General features: G+C 35.6%; 1 long non-coding RNA gene across 4 annotated transcripts in view; it reads right to left on the bottom strand.

Annotated features, from left to right (window-relative positions):
• LOC138789217 (uncharacterized) overlaps window positions 1-20,000 on the bottom strand; it is a 52,893-nt gene that overhangs the window by 22,569 nt on the left and 10,324 nt on the right. For all 4 annotated transcript variants that reach the window (XR_011362708.1, XR_011362710.1, XR_011362709.1 and 1 more), the window contains exon 2: window positions 11,512-11,561. This is a non-coding gene — a long non-coding RNA (uncharacterized lncRNA). The remainder of the gene's footprint in view (window positions 1-11,511; window positions 11,562-20,000) is intronic.

The raw sequence follows: 20,000 nt of genomic DNA, 5'->3' as shown, positions 1-20,000 counted from the left end.
TATCTATCTCCTATCTATCTATCTCCTATCTATCTATCTATCTATCTATCTCCTATCTATCTATCTATCTATCTCCTATCTATCTATCTATCTTCTATCTATCTATCTATCTATCTATCTATCTATCTATCTATCTCCTATCTATCTATCTCCTATCTATCTATCTCCTATCTATCTCCTATCTATCTTCTATCTATCTATCTATCTCCTATCTATCTATCTCCTATCTATCTATCTATCTATCTATCTATCTATCTATCTATCTCCTATCTATCTATCTATCTATCTATCTATCTATCTATCTATCATCTATCAAATCAAATCAAATCAAATCAAAAAAGCTTTATTGGCAGGTCCAAGTTACACATTAGCATTGCCAAAGCATGGGGAGAATAGGGAGTTGAGGAAATGGGATTCACCCGGGGTCGGTGTACAGGGGTTCATGATGTATCATGGTTGGGGGGGGGGATACATTCAGGGTTGGGGTATTGGAGTCCATGACGTATCACGCTCCTCTCAGTCTATGGCAGGCAGTGACGTATTGTGCCACTATAGTCGCTGTGGTCTCTTCTTCCCCCAGCAGGATGGGTAGTTTCTATCTATCTCCTATCTATCTCCTATCTATCTATCTATCTATCTATCTATCTATCTATCTATCTCCTATCTATCTATCTCCTATCTATCTATCTATCTATCTATCTATCTATCTATCTATCTCCTATCTATCTATCTCCTATCTATCTATCTATCTATCTATCTATTTATCTATCTATCTATCTCCTATCTATCTATCTATCTATCTATCTATCTCCTATCTATCTATCTATCTCCTATCTATCTATCTATCTATCTATCTCCTATCTATCTATCTATCTATCTCCTATCTATCTATCTATCTATCTATCTCCTATCTATCTATCTCCTATCTATCTATCTATCTATCTATCTATCTCCTATCTATCTATCTATCTATCTCCTATCTATCTATCTATCTATCTCATCTATCTATCTATCTATCTCATCTATCTATCTATCTATCTATCTATCTCCTATCTATCTATCTATCTATCTATCTATCTATCTCCTATCTATCTATCTATCTATCTATCTCCTATCTATCTATCTATTATCTATCTATCTATCTATTATCTATCTATCTATCTCCTATCTATCTATCTATCTATCTATCTCCTATCTATCTATCTATCTCCTATCTATCTATCTATCTATCTCCTATCTATCTATCTATCTATCTATCTATCTATCTATCTATATATCTTTCTATCTCCTATCTATCTATCTATCTATCTATCTATCTATCTCCTATCTATCTATCTCCTATCTATCTATCTCCTATCTATCTATCTATCTATCTATCTATCTATCTATTATCTATCTCCTATCTATCTATCTATCTTCTATCTATCTATCTATCTCCTATCTATCTATCTATCTATCTATCTATCTCCTATCTATCTATCTATCTATCTATCTATCTATCTATCTATCTCCTATCTATCTATCTATCTATCTATCTATCTATCTCCTATCTATCTATCTATCTATCTATCTATCTCCTATCTATCTCCTATCTATCTACCCATCTATTTACTCCCCTGTCTATTATCTATATTTTCACGTCCATTCACATCCTTACATGTATCCCTGCAACACAGTTATAAACGTTCAGCTTAATAAATTAGAATGAGGATGACTTTAACCCTGGTATTATATATTGGTTATAGATCACCGATACTTCATCATCCATGATGACAGCTTAGCTATGAGGAAATTGGTGGTAGTGAGATTTGATGCTACAGGAATGTTCCGGAGCCTCGTTCTATCTACACGCAGAATCGACTGCTGTTTGTTTGACTAGAAAGTTGATACTGGCCATTATAAAGCACCTGCTAAACTCCCCGATTTTCTCTTTTTTATCCTTTTTTATATCTGAAAAAATGTAATACCACCAACAAGACGTAGACATCCAAATACGTATGAAGGTGACCGTGAAATACAACTGCTATCCCAGTATATTATCTATTAGCAACATAAAGGACCATACAGGACAGGTCATAATGATCTCACTATGTGGTGGGTCAATGAAAAATACTAAAATAAAAAATACTATACTTTTTTTCCCCCCTCATATTCCAATATTTTATCATTCATCCTTTCATACAGTCGTTGTGATCTATAATTTCGAATAAATTTCTAATTTTTAATTTGTCTATCTATCAGGCACTAAGTAAATTTTTGGGTAATATTTTAGGTTTAGTATTGTATACATCTATTTTTAAAATTTATTTATTTATATATATACATATATGATATTTATAGATTATTACTATTATTTATTATATTATTTTATATAAAGTATAAAAAAAAAATTATACAGTTACATTAGCATGGTATCCTTTTACATTATTATAATATTACGTTGTATTATTATAATTTTTATTACTTCAGAATATCGGGAGCGTTGACTTTTTTGGCTTTGCAGGTACCTGTTGAGGTGACTGATATTTGATATTAGAATAGAAATGCGAGATTTGGATCAAAGATTCCGAAGATTAAAAAATGATTTTATTTTCAATAGTAAAAATTTTTGGAATTTTTATATTCTCACTTATACGTAGGCATCGATTCCCCCCCCCCCCACACACACACAAAAAACATTGAATAACTATAAACAATATCTGCAAAATAAAACAGAGCAACAACTTATTCATGTCGTCTCGTATTTGCATGTGGGTTAACATCAGCAGCTATTTTTAGTTTTTATTTTTGTTATATTTACCTTTTTTTAAAAAAAAAAAAACTTTTTGTTATGTTCTAATAAGAAATTTTAAGTTTTGAGAATAAAAAAGAGATAATTCCCGCAATGCTTAATGTCTGCATGTTCCTATCTATATACATTTGTATGTCTAATTCCAATATTTCTCAAACTCACATTTTTTCAATTTTTTTTCTTAAAATGTGTAAAATGGAGGATTTCAGTGGGAATTTATAATTTATAGAACGAGTCTAGTAGATTCAGTATGAGAAATGAATTGGGTAATAAGGTTCTATATAATAAGTACTTAAAGATAATATTTATACCAGGGACAAATAGATGAAGGATTTTTGAAGTTTGGTAATAAATAAAAAAAATAAAAAAAATAAAAATAACCAAAAAATTAGTTAACTGACAAGGAGGGTGTAGCTTTGTCATACATTTATCACTAAAAATAAAATTAATTTCAAATCACTGAGCAGGTGATGATATTTTGTGGACGTAATAGATCTTTTTAAACACTTTAAAAAAAAAACAACAACATTATACTGCATTGAATGGTTGATTTTTCTCTCTTTCCTTCTATTGTATTCGATATATTAGCCGATATTTATTTTACAAATCATTTCTGTATTATTGTAGTTTTATGGTGTACAAACAAAACTTTTTTTTTTTTTTTTTTGGAAATTGCAGCTCAGTCTCCTTTTCTGGATAAAGTTATAATCATCAATGTATTCTTCTTTTTCATTATCAGTAACTTGTTGATAAACTGTAGATTATGGCTATGTTCACTCATCGTCAAAATGACGGCCAATTTTATTGGGTCAGTTAATGGCAAATAATGGCCGATAATTTAAAATAACAGCTGTTACTATATGAATGTCTAAGATATATATATATATATATATATATATATATATATATATATATATATATATAATTTTATTTATTTATTTTTTACACAATAGGACATATTGATCAAAACTGTCTGGACGACAAAATGAAAGCTGTGCTGTGATTGGGTGCAATGGGAAACAAAGGATGCTTTTCTTTCTGACAGTTACATAACCTTCCCTCAAAGAATTTATATAATTTTGAATGAATTTTATAGTGCTTTATGGAATATATATTTATATATGTGTGTGTGTGTGTAATGAATTTAAAATATAATTGTTTTTCATTTGTCTTTTTGACAGTTACGTAACTTCCTTCAATAAATTTGATATAATTTTGAGTAAATTTTGTAGTGTTTATATAAATATATGTATACAGTATATGGCTATGTTCACACAACGTCAAAAATATTAAAAAGGCGTCCGATTTTCATATTTAAAATAACGGACGTTTTTGCCGAGATCTAACTGACTGCAATGCAATGCATTGAAGTCAATGGGAAGACGGACGTCCAATGCACACAGCGTATTGAGTAACGGACGTTTTTGCCGCGGGCGTCAAAATAATGAACATGATCATTATTTTCGGGCGTCTTTTGCAAACAGCGGACGTTTTTTATTAGTTGTTCATACACAGTTCTTCTTTTGTCACCGTTTTTTCTCCGTTTTTACTATTAAATTCAATGGATTTTTCAATTAAGCCGCAACCAAAGGCCAATTAGTAACCAAACTAATATAATGTGCAAACACCCGTCATTGTACTAAGGGGATGGCAGGCTTCGAAAAACGTCCGTTATTTTAGACTCAAAATAACGGACGTCATTTTAAACGGAGCAGAAAAAAACGTTGTGTGAACATAGCCTGTGTGTGTATGTACTATGAGCAATAAAGAATTTGATATCATTTTGAATTGATTTTATAGTGTTTATATATATATATATATATATATATATATATACATATATATATGTGTGTGTGTATGTATGCGTAGTATGGTCAATAAAGATTGTTTCTCTTTTTGACACTTAAATAACTGTCCCCAATGAATTTTATGTAAATTTGAATTCATTCCGAAATTATTTTATGTTGTCTTTATACATGATATATATATATAATATATATATATATATATATATATATATATATATATATATATATGTCTACACACATTTTATGACGGGGTTGAGATCTGAACATTTTTGTTGATATTGGTTGAGGTATTGGAATTTTTATGATTTTTTTTTAGTGATATCAATGATTACGTGGCGGCTAAATATCGGAGACTTTAACAAGCAAAAACAAGGCGTATTGCCAAATTGTTCTTTTTTTTTTTTTTTTTTATTGCAACTTGGGGCAAATGACTATGGCAATGTTCAGGTCATGTTAGTATTATATGAGTGCTCAGGTATACAGCGATATTTATTTTGGCAGTCACACGAGCCTTAAAAGAACAGGCTGAAACTTTTTATTGTTCATATTTCAGTCAGTATCAAAACTGAGCACGGATCTGAACAGCAGTGGCAAGTCTTGTTTTTGTGACTTTTTGGATGGAAAAAAAACAATGAACACGTAAGAATCGCATCATGAAGACTTTCAAGCCTGAAGACACGGGAAATAGCTGGGAAATAACTTCAATGTCCATCTACTTTCGGCAGTTTTGGTGTCTCGATTAGGGGTTATTTATCACTGGTGTCAACTTTTTGGGTGGGGCTACAAATATAAGTGGAATCTACTTATTATAATATAACATAAATGCGATGGTTCATGTCCGTTATTGTAACAAGAACAAGTTTTAACGTTTACCTTGTGTGTTTTTTGTTTAGTTTTTCTAGGTTCTCATAGCTCAGAAAAAAAAGTAAAAGTAAGAAAGAGAACAGCGTGAACTGTCAGTGATGTTATTTACATTGGGTGTTCTGGATAGGAGTTCAGGGAGGCTGCGTATTGGCAGACGCTGGGCTCTCAGTCTGGTTATTAAATTGTTTGAAAAAAATAAAAAGTAGAAAATTCCCAACCATAGAACAAAGTTACATGGCAGAAGGTGGAAGATAGAAGGGCTATGTGTATGGGTGGGGAATATGAAATTGTGAAAAGATTTCCTTGAAATAATTTTTTTACTTATCCAGAATTCCTCATTTTTTAAAATATATTTGCGTCTATCTCCTATCTATCTATTATCTATCTATCTATCTATCTATCTCCTATCTATCTATCTCCTATCTATCTATCTATCTATCTCCTATCTATCTATTATCTATCTATCTATCTATCTATCTATCTATCTATCTATCTCCTATCTATCTATCTATCTATCTATCTATCTATCTATCTATCTCCTATCTATCTCCTATCTATCTATCTATCTATCTATCTATTATCCATCTATCTATCTATCTATCTCCTATCTATCTATTATCTATCTATCTATCTCCTATCTATCTATCTATCTCCTATCTATCTCCTATCTATCTATCTATCTATCTATTATCTATCTATCTATCTATCTATCTATCTATCTCCTATCTATCTATTATCTATCTATCTATCTATCTATCTATCTATTATCTATCTATCTATCTATCTATCTATCTATCTCCTATCTATCTATCTATCTATCTATCTATCTATCTATCTATCTATTATCTATCTCCTACCTATCTATCTATCTATCTATCTATCTCCTATCTATCTATCTATCTCCTATCTTCTATCTATCTATCCATCTATCTATCTATCTATTATCTATCTATCTATCTATCTATCTATCTATCTCCTATCTATCTATCTATCTATCTATCTATCTATCTATCTATCTATCTATCTCCTATCTATCTCCTATCTATCTATTATCTATCTATCTATCTATCTATCTATCTATCTATCTCCTATCTATCTATCTCCTATCTATCTATCTATCTATCTATCTCCTATCTATCTATCTATCTATCTATCTATCTATCTATCTCCTATCTATCTCCTATCTATCTATCTATCTATCTATCTCCTATCTATCTCCTATCTATCTATTATCTATCTATCTATCTCCTATCTATCTCCTATCTATCTATCTATCTATCTATCTATCTATCTATCTATCTATCTATCTATCTATCTATCTATCTATCTATCTATCTATCTATCTATCTATCTATCTATCTCCTATCTATCTATCTATCTATCTATCTATCTCCTGTCTGTCTGTCTATCTATCTATCTATTATCTATCTATCGATAATATCTGTAACTCTTAAGTCTATGTATTTATCTACCTACAGTATCTATTTCTGTATCTCTAGTATCTACTGATTTCTCTTAAGTCTATCTATCCATATATCTATACAGTATCCATATAATCTATCTATCTGTCTTTTTTCCCATTCCTTTATTCCCAATTATCTATCATACTCTATATCCAAATATCTGATATTGAGCATATCTATCTACATCCTATCAATCTTATATTTATCATCTATCTATCTATCTCCTATCTATCTATCTATCTATCTATCTATCTATCATCTATCTATCTATCTATCTATCTATCTATCTATCATCTATCTATCTATCTCCTATCTATCTATCTATCTATCTATCTATCTATCTCCTATCTATCTATCATCTATCTATCTATCTCCTATCTATCTATTATCTATCTATCTATCTATCTATCTATCTATCTATCTATCTATCTCCTATCTATCTATCTCCCTATCTATCTATCTCCTATCTATCTATCTATCTATCTATCTCCTATCTATCTATCTATCTCCTATCTATCTCCTATCTATCTATCTATCTATCTATCTATCTATCTATCTATCTATCGTCTAGTCTTTCTTTCTTTCTTTCTTTCTTTCTCTCTCTTTCTCTCTCTCTCTCTCTCTCTCTCTCTCTCTCTCTCTCTCTCTCTCTCTCTCTCTCTTTCTCTCTCTCTCTCTCACAGTCAGCAGGCTTCGGAGCTCACAGCGGGTTTCTTCCACCCTCCTGACTTCCATGTGACAGCCTTGCTGTGAATCTCTCCTCCGTCCTTCGTCCTGGATTTTGCCACTTGCCTGAATCACATCCCTAGGGGTAGAACCTTTTTAATCCTCTTTAGTTAATGTATTGGTGATCTTTACTTAGGCAAAATAAACAGAGCAGTTCCCAACAAAGGGAGGTCAGACTTCCTCAGTTACTCTCTGACCTCTGGGTCATGGCCTTTGTTCCCTTCTCAATGGGAGCTGCTCTCAAAGGGGCATCACAAAATAGAGAACTAATTTAGGCACGTGCGTTCAGAGACTCGACGGGTATCGGGTGTTACGAAGCTGAACATTTTTTCTATATGACTAAAAAAAATATTTTTTTGTCATATCCGAGCTATATTGCTTATAATCCGGACATCCGCAGATTAACAGTTGCGTAATATAGACACGCGGCTGCATTATACGGACTAGGCCTCATTCACACTAAGAGTCCTTGTCTTACTTTGTTACACGTCTTTTGTAAAACAAATAAAGCTCCCGTCATCGCATTCCATTCATTTCTATCTGAATTCAGCAGATGCTAATTTTGGCATCGGTAGCGAATCGGAAAAGATCGGGTGAACCGTTTGAGAAAAGAAAATAATAATAATTTAAAAGAAATTAAAATTATTTTTTTTTAAATCAATTTAGATTGTAAAATAAATTTACTAAAAAAAAATTTTACCAAAATTTTTTGTACATCAGGAATAAAAAAAAGTTTGAAAAAGTTTAAGAAAAAAAAAAAAGGCCATAATTTAAAATCAGTACAAATCTCGTTTCCAACGTACAACGAAACAGAAGCAAAAAAAACAGCCACGGTTTTAAAATATCGTCCATTATTTGACAATAAATGACGGCTGTCATTTTGATGGTGTGTGAACATAGCCTTATAGGGGGAGATTTATCTAACATGGTGTAAAGTGAAACTGGCTCAGTTGCCCCTAGCAACCAATCAGATTCCACCTTTCATTTTCCAAAGAGTCTGTGAGGAATGAAAGGTGGAATCTGATTGGTTGCTAGGGGCAACTGAGCCAGGTTCACTTTACACCATGTTTGATAAATCTCCCCCACAGTCTCTACGTCAAGAAGGGATCATGTTCACACAGTGTTTTTTGAGGCGATAATATGGTCGTATTTTGATAATTACAGCTGCATATAAAGAGCGTGATCATTATTTACGGCAGTAATTGTCAAAATCAGCCAGAAACTAACGTTGTCTGAACATAAGCTTACAGGTAAATCTTATCTATTATTTTATGATAATCTAGCCTTTCAGGTAAACCTTATATACAATTGTATGACCATCTAGATGGTTCATAATCCGGCAGCTGTCAGGCCCAATATTGAGTTAATTACGATTTAATATGTAATTTTTATTATTATTATTATTATTATTATTATTATTATTATACAGTGGTACCTTGGTTTAAGAGCAACTTGGGTTAAGAGCGTTTTGCAAGAAGAGCTCACAGTTTTTCAAAATTGTAACTTGGTTTAAGAGCATTGCTTTGGTTTAAGAGCTTCCTGTACTGGGTGGGAGGGGGAGTGGGGGAGGGGCACTGTACTCTGACCCAGGAGGTCTCCCTCACCTTCCAAATCATAGCAGATCCACTTCAGGCCGGGGCTTGCATCAGGGGACAGGACTGTGGAGGTAATCTCTTTAACCCTGTAACCCCTCTCTCCCTCGACATAGAGTGCTGCAGTTATGTGCCCACATATGTCCTGCTTATTCCTGCATGCTCCCTGCAGTCTGTCAGCCCTTGTGTTTCCCATCCTTTCCCTTCCTGCTATAATGTTCCTGCACTCACACTTAGCTATACACACTGCTGCTATAATGTGCCTGCACTTACACTCAGCTATACACACTGCTGCTATAATGTGCCTGCACTTACACTCAGCTATACACACTGCTGCTATAATGTGCCTGCACTTACACTCAGCTATACACACTGCTGCTATAATGTGCCTGCACTCACACTCAGCCATTCACACTGCTGTATAGAGAGGTTTCTGTCACTGTCCTCCTGCACAGCTCTGTGATTCTCACTTCCTGATTGGTCCATGCTGAACATCCCCCTTCCCCATTGCTGTTATGTGGCCACACAGACCTCTGACAGCAGCCCTGCTTCTCTATTCTAGCCTGTTGTACTACGCTACTGCATTTTGGGGATCTGCAGCTCCATCCTGTATCTACAAACTGCTGCTGTGTTATCAGGGTTATACAGTTGCTATACATTATACACCACATGCTGATTGCTATACTGTACAGTAACTTTTATTCCGAATAAAAAATCATAATTTGTTATGATTGTCTGCATATCAGTGATTTCTTATGGGAAAATTTGCTTTGGATTAAGAGTAGATTTGGATTACAGGCACGATCCCGGAACGAATTATGCTCGTAATCCAAGGCACCACGGTATATGTTTTTTTTTTAATTAAAGGGTTATCCGGGGTACTTCCGAGACAAGAGGGGGGCGGGTCTATATGTTGAGAGCATTGCGTGTAGTCAAATATCTCGCAAAATGCAGTCCAATAGCTCGGAAATGTGAGCCTGGCTGTGGGCCGATGATGGATTGCCACAATAGCCTGAGACCTAACTTGATTCTGAGAGTATGTAACGCCAGCCCCTTTAATCCCCCCTCCCACACACACATTACCTGCTCAGGCGCCACGGCTGCATCTCAGGCTCCCGGCTCCCGTTAGTCCCGCTCAGCCAATCAGTGACTGTGACGGGGCTATGCACTGATTGGCTGAGCGGGACCTATGGGAGCTGGGAGCCTCAGATGCAGCTGCGGCGCCAAGCAGGTAACGTATGCTGCGGGCAGCGGGGGCTTAAAGGGGCCAACGTTACACACTGGCAGCAGAATGAAAATTTCACTGCGGGTATGTAACCCCATTGAAGATCACAGTACCAGGATTCGTAGTGGATCTCGCTACAAACTTGCAGCGTGAAATCCACTGTGAATCTGTTACATGTGAAGCTACCCATATAGTACCACCAAAATCAGATGCTACTTACATGGTGAGGAATAAAAAAAAAAAAAAAAAAAGCAACAGCTCTTTTCTCCTTTTCCAAAAAAAGTTATTTGATAAGTTGATAAGTCATATAGGCCATATCCAACTTTATTCATAGAAAAAAATGTGATGACAAAAGAAATTATCTAATAAACCATACAAAAACAATAAAAACAGGGCAAAATTGTTACCACCCCGCTAAGAGTTAAATGATAAAAGTTACTTAATATGTTATATGTACCCTAGTATGGGGCCTTTACGCATATAACACAAAAATACAGGCTCTCTTAGGCTGGGTCCACTCTACGTTTTTGCAATCAGTTTTTTTTTCCATGCATTTTTGGAAAAAAAAACGATGAAAAACAGATGCAAAAAACGGATGCAGTTGTGTGCATCCATTTTGATCCGTTTTTCCATTGACTTCTAAAAAAACTGATCAAAACGCATCCATTTTTTTTAACGTATACAAAAACATAGCTGACCTTACTTTTGTGTACGTAAGAAAAAACGGATGCATTTTGATCCTTTTTTTTATAATGGAAGTCAATGGAAAAACGGATGCACACAAATGCATCCGTTTTTTCCATCCGTTTGTTTGCAAAAACGGATGAAAAAACGTATTGCAAAAAACGTAAGGTGAACCTAGCCTTACAGCTATATTGACAGAATAAGAAAACTAGAAAAAAAATCCATAAAAAAGGGCCCATATTGGCGCATATTTGACCTTTAAAGCCCAGAATAGACCTTAAAGGGGTTAATACCAGTAATTTTGTTCACTATAATTCAGCTTTTTTTTGTAGAAGAATCAAATATTAAAACTTTGTACCTTTAAGGAATATTTCCTCATTTTCTGGGTTACTGACGATGGCGAAATTCCTGTAATTTCAAAGAGAAAGGAAAGGGTCATTATGGCCTAGTTAGAAAGTGACAATTGTACTTTTTCCTGTTTCTCAAAGTTTTTTCTTTTTTTTAATAGCAAACACAAACATTGATATTTAGAACGAGATACAGTAGAATATATTTTTTATGCTTTGAAACGTACAAAATATTGTTTATACAGTGAGGCCGTTTAATAAACATCATATGGAGACATTATAGGATTTGTATTACAATCCCAATGCCTGGTCCCTCTCAGTTCTACTGAACCTGACCTAGATCTCCTAGAAGTTCAGTTCAGTGGAACCTCAGGGGCGGGGTCATAAATTGTTGCTGTTATATAGACACAAAACTCCACCTAAACATTCATTCCACTTTCCATCATTTGTCGGGGGGAGGGGTGATGTCGGTGGAGAGAAATGTTGTGCATACTAGATTTTTTTTACTGTCCAACCCTTTTATCTTGGAGAGATAAGCCAGCGCCAGAGCTGTCTAGCAGCAGCTTATGCCACATGAACATTTGGCCGTGCCAAATGTTTATGTGCATGGAGAGTAGGGGAGAGGTAACTGTTGGCCAAACAATCGTTTAGCCAACAGCTATAGAAGGTGTTTAGGTAACTTACATCATACTAGTAAATATCTATTATTGTAGATGGTATCATATGTTGGAATCATTTAAAGGGAATTGTTCATACTGAAATACAGTCCAGTCTGCAGGTGGCATGTCATGGAGTTGAAGAAGCTGAGCAGATTGATATATAGTTTTGTGGAAAAATTCTAAAATAACTTGCAATATAGCCTTGTAAATCTCTGCAGTCAAGAATAGAACCACCCACTTGACTACTTAGTACAAAGATTTACAAGGGTAAAGAATAAGATATTTTAAAACTTCCCACACACATCTATATATCAATCTGCTCAGCTCATCCTGCTCTATAACTTGACGTCTACAGATTGGACTTTTTTTTAACACGATGGGTTCCCTTTAAGAGGTTGATATACAATACATAAATGAACCTTCCAGATTAAGGCTAGATGTGCTTACAGTGTATGCAATGATTGGGTCAAAGTTAAAGAGTCTTGCCTACAGTAACTTAACTTGCTATAATTGAAAACATAATGATGTTTTTCTAGGTGCAGAAATTTTTTTTCTAAATAGTCAACTTTTAGAACCCATCATTGCTATACGTGACCCTGATCTGTCAAGGTGTAAAAGTACGCAATGAAGACAAACCAAAAATATCTCTGATTCTATACACAAGTGGACACAGAGAGTACATGTCAGTTGATGTATTATAAGGGGTTTATTTAAATATAAGTCAACGTGTTTCAGGAATACTCCATTCCTTCATCAGGTTCTAAGCTATCTGTGAGACCTGCCACCGGCAGGATACTGCTGCAGAGACGTTCTCTCGAAGCCCGAGAGTTACCGAAGAGAAAAGGGAGTCAGGATACAACCTGCGGCAGATGATGATGGCCGGTAACAGGGTTTTGCTGTCGGGGGACGGAGATGAGGTATCAGCAGGAAAAGGATGATAGTGAATGTCAACCAAGTCACAGGAGCATTTTACTAGTGAGTTACCAGAAAAAATACTGAAGACATTTATAGGTTATATAAACCAATGAAAAAAAAATAAAAAAAATTCATCATTCTTTTTTAGTCATTTTTGAAACAAATTTAGGCAACACAAACATCATATCAATTTTATCCTCTAAAAGACTAAGGTCTTTGATTCTAAAATGTTCTGCACAGAAGATCACCTCTTTTTTTTTTTTTTACTTTTTAACAAATTTTCTTACCATGAAACAAATTTCTTTTAATGATATATATGTAGAAATGTAATGTTTTATACTTTAGTTCCATTGTTCAGAATATTTGTGGTTAGTTTTAAGGGAGTGACATGTTATATAGCTAAAAAGGAAGAGCTGAACAGATTGATGTATAGTTTAAAGGTTAAGGAGTCCATTGGGTGGTCTAACTCAATGACCGCCCACTGGACCGCCCACTGGACTCCTAAACACATAAATAGCAGAAATTTAGATAAATACTTTATACTGAAATGGGACAATGCTGCGGCTAGTGTTTGCCGGAGTGGGCTCTCAGATCTGAGACGAGTCTGTCTCGGAAGATGTGGCCAGAAGGGGCGAAGAATTCACAGGGTGACCCCCAGGGGAACCCCCACTCATGGACTCCGCTCAGAATCCCGCCTTCTATCTTTTTCAATTGGATGCCTCGTGCACCTCAGCTCTCCACTTAAAGAATCGAATTGTCAGTTCTTTTAATGGAGAGGCGCGGAGTCGTGCAAGGCATCCCATTGAAAAAGATAGCAGGCGTGATTCTGAGCAGAGTCAGAGGGCAGGGGTTCCACTCAGAATTTCCATCTGATTTCCATAGTGTGAACAGGCCCTTATATATCAGCAGTGTGGATCGCATCGCGTGGATGCCTTAAAGGATGGTCAAGACTGAAAATTTTTAAATTTTTATCTTTTTTTTCCCCTGAAGCCCATGTCATTGGGAAATCATGGTTTTCCATGACTGAAAGGCAGACCTGCATCCTGGTCACAAAGTCAAGGGATGCTAATGAACCTTAGGGTGCCCATACACCTTCACTTAACCTTTCTCTCCACTGACATCATATATCAAGAGATAGTCTTAGGGCTCAATTACATGAGGCCATATTTGAAAAAATCTCCATGATAAGATTATGTGGAACAGTTCATGCAGCTTGATCATATAGGCTGGGATGGTGACACCATTGGCTGGGATGGTGACACCATTGAGAGCACAGAAACACATGTAATTTCCTGTGGGACACCATGAAATCACATGAGCCAACTAAAGGAAAGGATTGGAACAACCAAATTAAGCTGATTATATATACTGGCTGGCTAGCTGCATAATTGACTAACAATATTAGTTCTAATATTTGATTTATCAGCCAAAAATGTTCAAAGTATTTATATGTTTTTTTTATTTAACAATTTTTTTTTTGTCAACGATCAATCTAAAAACAACATAACACAACACAAATATCTGTTTTTCTGCCATAGTACTGAATCATAATCCCCAAGATATTCACACACATGACGTCAGGCCTTAGCCGCGTGACCAACCCTAATGCTAATATTCAGCAGATGACCTGCATATAAGCCATCTGTCCCTACTTGATGCAATGACAGGGTTTGTCCTTGGTATGGCATCTTTTCCATCATTGATAATATCCCGTATTATAATGCAACGAAATGCTGAAAAAAAACAAATGCCAATAAAAATAAAACAGCGAAATAGAATTAATAGTCCCAGCTAATATAAAAAGATTGGAAAAGCAGATCTCTGTGAAGCCAAAAAGGTACGATAAGTAATATAAAACATGGCCAGTTTTATAATATAGGATTAATCGCTATTCTTTACGTGAAAATTTCAAATAAAAAGAACAAAAAATTAAGAGACACGACCTACCTGTATCTTGTGAAATCTATTGTCATCTATCTCAGGGTCAGGAGAAGTGGTCCTTAAAGGGGTACTCCCATCTTGACAAGAGAATAGCCCCATGCACAGTATCCATGGGATAGGGGATGACTAAGATGGCACCCCACAAAATCTAAGCGTTCGGACCCCCCATGACCTCTTAGTCATGCCCTAGCCTGTGGATACTGTGGATAAGACATGACTCGCCAAGATGGAAAAAAAACCTTTAAAAAACAATAGGATAATAAACTGATCATAGAGAGGGGGAAGGGGGATTCCGACAGCTGGGACCATTGCGATCTCCAGATCAGGGACCCCATCACATCTCCATCCACTCTCTACAGTTACTAACAAATACAGCCAAAGGCTAAGATCACGCTACGGGATTTTGCGGCCATCATTGCCGGCGAACATCAAAAAGATGTTAGATATTTGCCAATGACAGACATCTATAATGATCATGATCATTATAGACCGCCATAGTTAGCAAATATCGGACATCTTTTTGATGTTCATCAGCAATGACGGGTGCAAAAATCCTGTAGTTTGAACTTAACCGAACAGTCTACTCGGTTACAAAATTAATGGATCGGTGGTGCGTATGCTTGACTTCAGTGGTGCGCATGCTTGACTTCATTCTAATGGGGCACAGGGGTCCCTAGTCTTAAAAACACGGGGGGGGGGGGGGGGGGGGCACCAGTGGTCGAACACCCCACGATCAACTAGTTTGTGGCCCATCAATATTTTATGTGTATGGGTTTTCTATTGAAAACACATACACACTTTGGCCGACAGCTATTAGGGTTGTAGGGCACTTTGAGGCCTAATGGTATGACGTTGCCCACCATGGTGCAAATCATAAGGAAAGGGAGGGGGTGTCTTGATAATTGGGCGTCATATTTTCAAGTGGAAAAATATGCAGATTTCTCTCAGCTGTCGTCATAAAAATATTTCTCAACTTATGAGAACTATGTAATACGCCGGCCAACGCAACCAAAAATCTTTGCCGCTGGTGATTCATTTTCTGGGTTGTTTTCTATTGATGTCTAGGGAAGTCTTGTATGGCTACTTAAAAACATCAAACTGGCTTCAGAAAACTCCAGTAATAAATCTGCCCCGAACAACTAAACTTCAAAAGTTTGACTACTTTTTTAGAAAATGCTTACGGCTCTACCAGAACTGGGGATGTTCCGTTCATTTCATGTTGGATGATTGACCACTTTATGAATGTTTTTTACAGTGAGTATGACTTCTAACTTGGGGACCTTTTACATGGGCCGACCGGGTTTAGATAAAGATCGCCGACTACAAGGATAGGCACTAGTTTGCAGATCTTTTTGATGGCTCGCGCAATCGATTGCTTGATCGTTCATGTGGTCATCACCATTATCAGCCACGCATCCCCAAGGCATTGAGAAGATGAAAACAATGATTTCATTGGCCACGCAAAAGATGGGATCAGCCTATGAACAATATTTTTTTGGCCCTTCTACATGGGTTAATTGTTGGGAGCGAGTCTTCCTCTGAAAGCTCATTTGCCCAATAATTGGCCCTTATGCATATTGGGAGCCTTCTCTGTGGTCCTTTTAAGAATAAGACTTGGCTCTGTGTCTGAGCTTCTCCGTCCTGACATGGCCACCCTTGGAGAAGCAGGTAAAGATATGTGTTATTGTGCCTCCTCCACAGCTGTACAGTACACTCAGGAGGAGAAATGGTACCATGTGTGGTCACCTGCTCTTCTATAGGCAGCCATGGATGGATGGAGAAGTTGTTAGAAGGGGTGGATCGGCGTCGTTACTGGGCAAGAAGTCTCGCAATATGAGTACTTTAACAGTTATACCCACTGCTATACTTTTGTAAAAACCATTTGTAAGGTGACCAACCCCTTTAATGGCCTTTATACAGGGTGATTATGGACCGAACGAGATGAGTACCGACCATGTGATCAGCCCATGAAACAGCAAATGCTCATTGATTGGGAATTCACTGGGCTCACGTGACCACTGGTGATAAGCAAAATAAAATTTAATATACCCTACACTTTTGTGGAACACCATCTATTGCTGAAGAGTCAGAAGTGGTCTCCCAATGCAAAATGACTAGAGAGGAGCCCGATCATTCAGCATTTGAAAACAGGTGGCAGCCATAAGGAGTCCAGGAAAACATGGATACAGTCTATGGCCTATGGTTGCATCCATGTTTTCCAGGACTCCCTTGGGCTACATCCAACTTCTTCAGCCACTGGTGTTCAAATGCTGAACAATCGGACTCGAGTTGCACCCATCTCTAAAAATCACCCTTACAGGGTCCCCAGGTTCCATTCCCCTTTATATTATACACATCTCATTTAGAATAAAAAAAAAACAAAAATACATTTGGATTGTATAGAAAGCTGACCAAAAATTGTGCAATCTCTACACATAATGGGGTAAAATTGACCACCCCTACATAAGTGAATTTGGTCCAACTACTACCCTGTAGCTGTTGGCTATACAATTCTTATAGCCACACCCTCATATAGCCACACCCTCATAGCCACACCCTTTAACTGAAAAAAACAAGGATTCCGAATATTGCATCAGCCATTTTCTACTTTTACTAAAAAAAAAAAAGCCAAATTCTATACATGTGCTCCATTTTCATTCCATTTTCTAAAAAAAAAAAAAAAAAATGCCTACTGTAATCCACCCTGAAATATAACAAAAAAACAAATCCAAGATCCAGCTTTTGTTTTTGGATCTTTTGACGTCTTCATGTTCACAGTACAATAACAGAATTTTCCTTGCCAACACATGATGCATTATTTAGGAGGTAGGTGTTTGTGTTGTGTATCCAAATTGTAATTCCACCGATAGAAATGAACAAGCTCGCCGCCATCCGAGACCTTCTTCTATACAAGGCACGAAAGGGAAGAGAAAAAAAAAAACCTTGTCAAAGCAAAGAGGAATAAATGGGAGAAAAAAAAACCCTCCTTACATCTCTCATAGGGCTGAGAAAAGCTGCTAAAGTAGGTCAGCAAGAATTTCTTTTGAAAACCAACCATGAAATTTTAAAATTGGCAGCGTCTTTGCTGGTTCCAAAATGCTTTCCACTTAGAAAGCAGCTGATAAAACTGCAGCTCCGGGGCGGACAGACAAAGGAGGGTCCCCATAAAATGGTGCGGATACCCCAGTAAAAATTTGGCAGTGCGCACCCATCTGCAGAGGCCTCGTAAATCTCTTCATCTCTGTTATGTAGTGTGTGAGAACAGCTCTTAGAGATGATAGCACAACGTCAATGAGCTGGTGACGGCTATTTATTTTTGTTTTTTTGTTGGCCTTATCGAGTACCTTATTGGGACATATGGGTTTAACGAGACATTTTACCCTCGGCCTTTACTATTCCCTATATATAAAGGGGTCACATAATCTGGTGACCTCCCTTTTATATATATATATATATATATATATATATATATATATATATATATATATATATACAATTTTTAGCATTTTTTAGAATGTACTTTTTACTTTCTTAGGCTTTTTACACATCAAAATTAGTTTTTATTCTTCATTATTTTATTTTACTTTAGTTTTTGCTACCTCACTAGTTCTCACAACCATTAGGCCAGAGTTATAAACCGGTACACTTTCCATTTTTTTATTTATTTATTTTCACACTGCTGTTACTTCTGGGTAGCACAATGCAACAGGTCACACTCACACAATAATAAAAAAAATATATACATATTTTTTTTTACTTTTTTAGGCTTTTTTTTATGTCACTTTTATAACAGAACACATTTTTAAAATTTTAGAATTTTTTTTTTAACTCTCATGTTGTTTGAACTCCTCTAATAGATCTGGATTATATACGACAATAGGCCACATGCAGCATTTAAAAAATATTTTTTTTACCAGATCTTTTTTTTGGCTAAAAATATGCCATTTTTGTGATAATGACGGCTGTTGTTTTGCCTAAAAAGACGTTGTGGGGACATAGCCTTAGTATCATTAATTGTCACTAACAATAGGCCACATACAATTTCTATTTTCATATTTATTTATTGTTTAGTTTTTTTGTTGTTTTTTTAAAGGCCACACACATAAAATATTTAAAAAATTTTAAACTTTTTTACTTTCTTGAGCTTTTGTTTTTTCCCCACTTTATTTCCACACTGTCATTGGCTATGTTCACACAATGTTTTTTTCAGCTCCGTTTAAAATTATATCCATTATTTTGAGTCTGAAATAACGGACGTTATTGAGCTGTCTGGCCTTCCCTTAGTGCAATAACTAATGTTTGCACATTATTTCAGTTTGGGTGGACAACTTGGACTTTGGATGCAGCTTAATTGAAAAGTCCATTGAATTTAATAGTAAAAACGGAGAAAGAACGGTGACAAAAGGAGAACTGTGTGTGAACTACAATTAAAAAATGTCCGCTGTTTGCAAAAAACGTCCGAAAATAATGATCATGTTCATTATTTTGCCGCCCGCAGCAAAAACGTCCGTTATTCAATACACTGTGTGCATTGGACGTCCATCTTCCCATTGACTTCAATGCATTGCCATTGCTGTCAGTGAAATCGCGGCAAAAACGGACGTTTTTTTAAATATGAAAATCGGCCGCCTTTTTAATATTTTTGACGTTTTGACATAGCCATAAGATGTTCATTTTATTACACAACAGGCCGCAGTCACAGACAACTTTTTAATTTTCTTAAACTTTTTCACTTTCTTGGGACAGCATCTTCTTTCAACATTGAACATTGTCACCAGACCTTGTGCTTACAACACAATAGGCATATAAATATATATATATATATTTTTTTTTATTTACATCTAATGACTTTCTTACATAAATATTACAATTTTTTTTTTTAACTTTCTTAGGCTCTTTTTACAAAACCTCAAGATTAAGATTTTATAACAAACCTTCCCACACTCACTTTTTTTTTTTTTTTTTTAACTCTTCTTTTATATCTT

The sequence above is a fragment of the Dendropsophus ebraccatus genome, chromosome 1 (assembly GCF_027789765.1).
Source record: "Dendropsophus ebraccatus isolate aDenEbr1 chromosome 1, aDenEbr1.pat, whole genome shotgun sequence".
In the NCBI taxonomy this organism is placed as follows: domain Eukaryota; kingdom Metazoa; phylum Chordata; class Amphibia; order Anura; family Hylidae; genus Dendropsophus; species Dendropsophus ebraccatus.
The sequence above is the reverse complement of the archived record's forward strand: the minus strand, read 5'-3'. Positions and strand labels throughout refer to the sequence as shown.